Raw genomic sequence first — 6,203 nt, 5'->3', positions numbered from 1 at the left:
TGTTTATATTCTTCTTTATTTCTTACTTTTAAATCTCTAAGCCATTAGAAACTTATTTTTGTGTACTTTGTGAGGTAGGGGTTTATGTTGTTTTCTTCCAGATTGATGACCAGGGAGTGGTATCATTTAAAAAAATAAATCAGCCTTTACCACTGAACTGAAATACTATCCTTCTATATTTTAAATTCTCATATATACTTGCATTTATTTTGGGATCAATTTCTGATTCACTGATAAATTTTTCTATTCTTCTTTTAATATTGTTTTGATTACAATGACTTTACAATATATGCTAGGATTTGGTAAGGAATTTCTCCCTATATCTAATGGTTATTTTCACAATTTTCTTGTCTATTCTTGGATATTTGTTCATTTTTTCATATAAGCTTTAAATTCATTTAATCCAGTTTCATAACATAATATGATTCCAATAGGAGTTGTGCCATAGTTATATATTAATTTTTATAAGAATTAACATGAACACTATCTTGGCTGGAGCCATGGTATGTCTCTCTTCTTGTCTAGAACTTGTTTTCTGTCTTAAAAAATATTTTATAGTTTTTTCCTTCTAGGCAATGTACTTTATTATTTAAAAAATTCTTAACCATTATTGTTTTTATCATTTTTAAGAAGACATTTTAAATTTCAAATTGTATTATTAAATATTGCAAACGTATAGAAAAGTATAGAAAATAATATTCAAAGCAACAAGTGCCCTCCTCTTATGCTTATTAGATTTGAACATTTTAACATAGTTATCTAAGATTTCCTCTCTGAGTTTCTCCTCAGGAAGCAAAGCCCAGAGGAACCATGGAAGACCTGCTCCCCACCCCCGATCTTGCACGAATACACCTCATCTCCAGATCTGCTCTCCCCATGGTCCTCCCCATCCTGGCTGATGGCAATGCTTCTTCCCGTCAATCAGGACAAACACTTGGGGTCATCATTTTTTTTTTCTCCTCGTATCCCACATCCAATCGTCAAGAAGCCCTCTTGGTTCTACCTTTGTAAGGGATCCAGATTCCAACCATTTCTCACCATCTTCACTCTGCTACCATCCTGGTGCAAGCCACTGTAACTTCTTCCTCCAACAGCTCCCCAACTGGTCTCCATTCTTTCCCCCTGTTCCTGCTACAGTCTGTTCTCATTACAGAAACAAAAGAGATTCTTTTAAAATACGAGTCAGATGTTCCTCTTCTACTCAGCCCTCTCTAACAGCTCGCTCTCATGCAGAATAGAAGCCAAACTCTTTTCAGTGGGCTGCAGAGCCCTACATAATACAGGCCTTGTTACTTCTCTGATATCATTTCCTATTCCCTTCCCTTTTATTTACACTCTTCTAGCTGTACTAGCCTCCTTGCAATTCCTTGTTCACACTAGGCATTTTCCTACCTGAGGGCCTTTTACTGCCTGTTCTCTCTGCTTGGAGGGTTCTTCATTTACCAGACATTCACCTGGATGGCTCCCTTACCTCCTTCAAGTCTTTGCTCAAATGTCACCTTCTCAGTGAAGCCCAAACTGATTAGTTTATTTAAATTTGTGATTCGCCCCTCTCTATACCCACATACCTAATGTACGTTACTTTGCTTTTTTTTCCCATAGTGCTTTTCATTTTAATTCAATTTGACTTACGTACTATTTTTATTAATTATGATCTGTCTCTTCTCCCTCTCTCTAGCTCAGAATGTTCAAGGGAAGACAAGGGAAGTTTCTGCTCCTATTTTATTGCTGTGAGTGGACTTGCCCAATGTTCCTGACACCCACCTCCTTCTGAACACACTTTTCTTAATACTAATAAGACTTTAATTTGACCCCCTTTCTCAGCAAGATAACGCAATTCATTCAAAGACATAAGGTGCTGAAGGGTTTTTAATCTAAGATCAGTGCTTTGTGTTTCCAGGGAGATCAAGATTAGGTGATGCCCAATGCATTTGGCTCCAGCCAAACTAGTGTGAGCCCTATAAACTCAGGAGAGTTTATAGCTATTACTCCATTAAGTCAACTTATGAAGTCAAGAGTTACCCACTGCTATTACCCTCATTTTGTGGAAAGGGAAATGGAGCTACATGTAAGTCAAAGCGATTTGCCCTAACTTTTATGCCCTAACTTTCACTGTCACAGGTTTTCTTTCCATCAGTTCTTGGTACCTTAAAGCCAATATTTGGTTGCAGTTTCATGAGAGCCTTTAAGTGAAACTAGCTGTAAGAAATCAGTCTAGCAAAAATACTTTATATTTATTACACTTTCCTAGGACCCCTGAGTATTCGGCGTCTCAGTACTCAAGAAACGAGCAGTAAATTCTGAGGTCCATTTCATGCTGAGTGAAATGATTGAAGTCAACAGTCATTAAAGGTGATGAAAGTGATAAATTCTGCTCCATATTTCAACTGTTTATCATCACTACTTCTGCTCATCAATCAGCAAATTAGAAGATAGTGCCTGTATTGATATTGCTATCCATTCAAATCATTTATTTAACCACTCGCATAGACTTTTAATAAAAAGGGAGATTTTTTAAAAAATGCCACTAAATTTATAAAAAAGATAAATATAAATTCAGTTCAACAAATTAGGAGCCTCACAAATTATATTTCTAAGAGCTCTAAATGAAAGCTATGAATATCAGCTCTATCAGCAGTTCCCACACCTGGCTGCATCTGAGTCATCTAAGTAGGTGAAAGAAAACAAAACAAAACATGGACCCAATCCCAAACGTTCCGGATTCAGGTGGCTCAGGAATCAGTATTTGAAAAACATCTCTCTTCTGAATCAGATGTAAGCAGGTTTGGGAATCACTGAGTTAAATAAACAGACTATTAGGATGAAAGTCAGCCTGGAACTTCTCACCGATTGGCTGATTATTAAGGGACCCAAGCTGGACAAACCAATTTTATTGGAGAGTCTTCTTTCAGAATGTCAAACGGATAACTTAGCATATTAGATTTCCTTTACAAACTGCTGACCTTTGCCATGTAAAGCCAATGTGGCAACTTTCGTGAATATGTAGGAGAGAGGCTGTAGAGATCCATCTCTTCTGAACTGCCATCATTAGGTGTGCTCCCTACGTGGAAGCTCACAAGTGCCCTAGTTTTTGCTTTTCCTTCCTACTAGTCATTCTCTTACTCCCCATCTCCCCGCGCCCCCATTTCTCCTCCTCCGATACACACCACTTTACCCCAAAGCCTTCTCTCACTGGGGAAATGTCAACTGAGGGGACGTGCCTGTGGAGTAATGGGCCTCAAGTAAACAAAGAGCCCACGCAATTTATTCTGATAAAGTCTTTTTAAATAATCACCTCACATAAGATCATATTTTTCCTTGCTATATTACTCCCTAATCCTTTCCCTCTACTTAATTCGTCCATTGAATCATTACTGTCTTCTGATAGCTATTCTATATTTATCATTACTAAACTCATTTTATTGATCTCATCCTTTGCTCCAATTTGTCATGATTTTATGAATTTTAATTCAATTCCTTCTGCATCTGTGATCCCTCCAGCATCATATCATCTTCACATTTTTATTAATATGCTCTCCAGTCTATCTTCCAAGCTGCTAGTTATTATTATTATATGATGTTAATGAGACTATTTAAAAATATTGTGCTGCTGCAGCTCATTATTGGAAAAAAAAGTCTCACCTTGACAGTAAGCCGTTAATATGAACTTTTATGTTTAAATGTTTTTGCCAATTTGGCATTCCTTTTACAGCCGAGTGGCTTGATTCACATCTCTGGTTCTCCTGAGTGTCATGTAAAGGCAAATGCTTTTCTAACCCAGTGAAATAATACCATGAAACCCTCACTGTTACACTGTACTCCCTTTACCTACAGAGCTTCTTGGTCTATCAAATAGATAAATTTTCAACTTTCTTCACCTCCATGAGTTAAGATAAAAAACAAAATTCAAGGCAATGTTAAAATTATATAAAGCCTTTGACATAAAACTACAAATTCTAGGCATTTATAGGTAATGCTGACACTACATACTAAATTCATTCTGTGGAATCTAAGTTCTAGTCAATATAGGATTTTTAAGTTTCCCCAAAGAGTACTTATCATGGATACTTACTCTATATAAAAGAAATGGGTTAAGATAAATTAGTGGATTAAGATATAGATATCCCAGAGCTTTCTGGCAACTTCAGTCAAAATATTATATATCTCCATAAAGATGATAAACCTTAGTAGTGACAATTTGAACTTGTTTGCACCTTCTAGTCACAAATTTTACCTCTTTCTGGAATCATTAAACTTCGTAACTCTTGAGAAACAATGTTAAGCAAGGTTATTCTCTATTTCCACATTAATAAACAGAGGAGTGAGGAGTATTTCTGTACCCCTGGATTTAAGCCAGGAGATCCGTCCCATTCCTGTCTCCAACACTGTTGCACAGTTCTTTCTGCACTGTTCTCTCCTTCATAAACTCGGGGCTTGCTTCCAAATTGGGCTTTTGACATGATGGTCAGTTTTCAGGCAGAAGCCCTCATCATTCCCACTTGCCCAGTTTTGACCTTTTAATTCCCAATGGCTCGAGATTCATGATTTAGAATCTCCCTCCAATTGGGCTTGTCAAATACTTCGGGTAATCGCATTTCTGGACCCAAACCCTAAGGCATTTCATCTCAGCAGGATCTGGGGTCTGGCACCTGGCTGTGTTTACCCTGGATCCTTCTGGAAAATCCAGATGGCGTCTATGCAACCACAGCCTAATTGGCCTGAAACGAAAAATGTGGTTATTTCAAATCGACAAGTTTTGTCTGTATAGCCAAACCATGTGGTAATACCCTTAATGATTATAGGGCATTAAGACATTCCCTGCCACACCTGTTAATGCGGAAAAAATGGCATTTTAGGGGCTGGCCCCGTGGCATAGTAGTTAAGTTTGTGCACTCCGCTTTGGTGGCCCAGAGTTCACAGGTTTGGATCCCGGGCGTGGACCTAGCACCACTAGTCAAGCCACGCTGTGGCGGCATCCCACATAAAACAGAGGAAGACTGGCACAGATGTTAGCTCAGGGACAATCTTCCTCGAGCGCAAGGAGGAAGATTGACAACAGATGTTAGCTCAGGGCCAATCTTCCTCACACATACACACACAAAATGGCATTTTATGGTATATGTTTGATTTTCCTGAGTAAAAAAGGCCTAAACTACCGTTGAAGTAAAAGAGACTTCAAAACTTCAAAAGTCCGTTTGTCTAAGATTTTCAATTACTGGATAGACCGTACAATGCAGACTTCCAAAGACGGTCTCCTGAACTCCTCTCAAACTCATCAAATATTAGGGGTGGGAGGGAGGGACCTCAAAGAACATATAATTGACCTTCTCATTTAACAGAATAAGAAATATAAATCACAGAGAATCTAAGTAAAATTTCTAGACCTCAAACTAGAGCCTAGATCTCTGGTCTTGATCTAATTTTTTTGTCACTCTGCTTAACCTTACTGTGAAAATATTTCTACTTTTCCAAAGACTAGTAAGATAAGACTATGATGTGTTGGTAACAAAATACAAATATTATAAGGAAAATAAGCTAGCATATATTGGAAATTTCTGGAGTGCTTTATGAATTGTACCTTATTGTGAAATAGGACCATGGTATTTTAAAATTGGAAATCCTCTCCACGCCAGCTTGCATTAAGAAGGCAATGGAGGGGCTGGCCCCGTGGCCAAGTGGTTAAGTTCGCGCGCTCCGCAGCAGGCGGCCCAGTGTTTCGTTGGTTCGAATCCTGGGCGCGGACATGGCACTGCTCGTCAGACCACGCTGAGGCAGCGTCCCACATGCCACAACTAGAAGGACCCACAACAAAGAATACACAACTATGTACCGGGGGGCTTTGGGGAGAAAATGGAAAAAATAAAATCTTTAAAAAAAAAAAAAAAAAAAGAAGGCAATGGAGGGGCTGGCCCAGTGGCGCAATGGTTAAGTGTGCACATTCTGCTTTGGCGGCCCAGGGTTCGCCAGTTCAGATCCCGGGTGTGGACATGGCACTTCTTGGAAAGCCATGCTGTGGTAGGTGTCCCACACATGAAGTAGAGGAAGATGGGCATGGATGTTAGCTCAGGGCCAGCCTTCGTCAGCAAAAAGAGGATTGGCAGCAGTTAGCTCAGGGCTAATCTTCCTCAAAAAAAAAAAAAGAAGGCAATGGACATGCATTAGACCTATATTAGCTTAGAATTCACTAACCAGCTCCCTGTACT

Source organism: Equus caballus, chromosome 2 (genome assembly GCF_041296265.1).
Source record: "Equus caballus isolate H_3958 breed thoroughbred chromosome 2, TB-T2T, whole genome shotgun sequence".
NCBI lineage: Eukaryota > Metazoa > Chordata > Mammalia > Perissodactyla > Equidae > Equus > Equus caballus.
The sequence above is the reverse complement of the archived record's forward strand: the minus strand, read 5'-3'. Positions refer to the sequence as shown.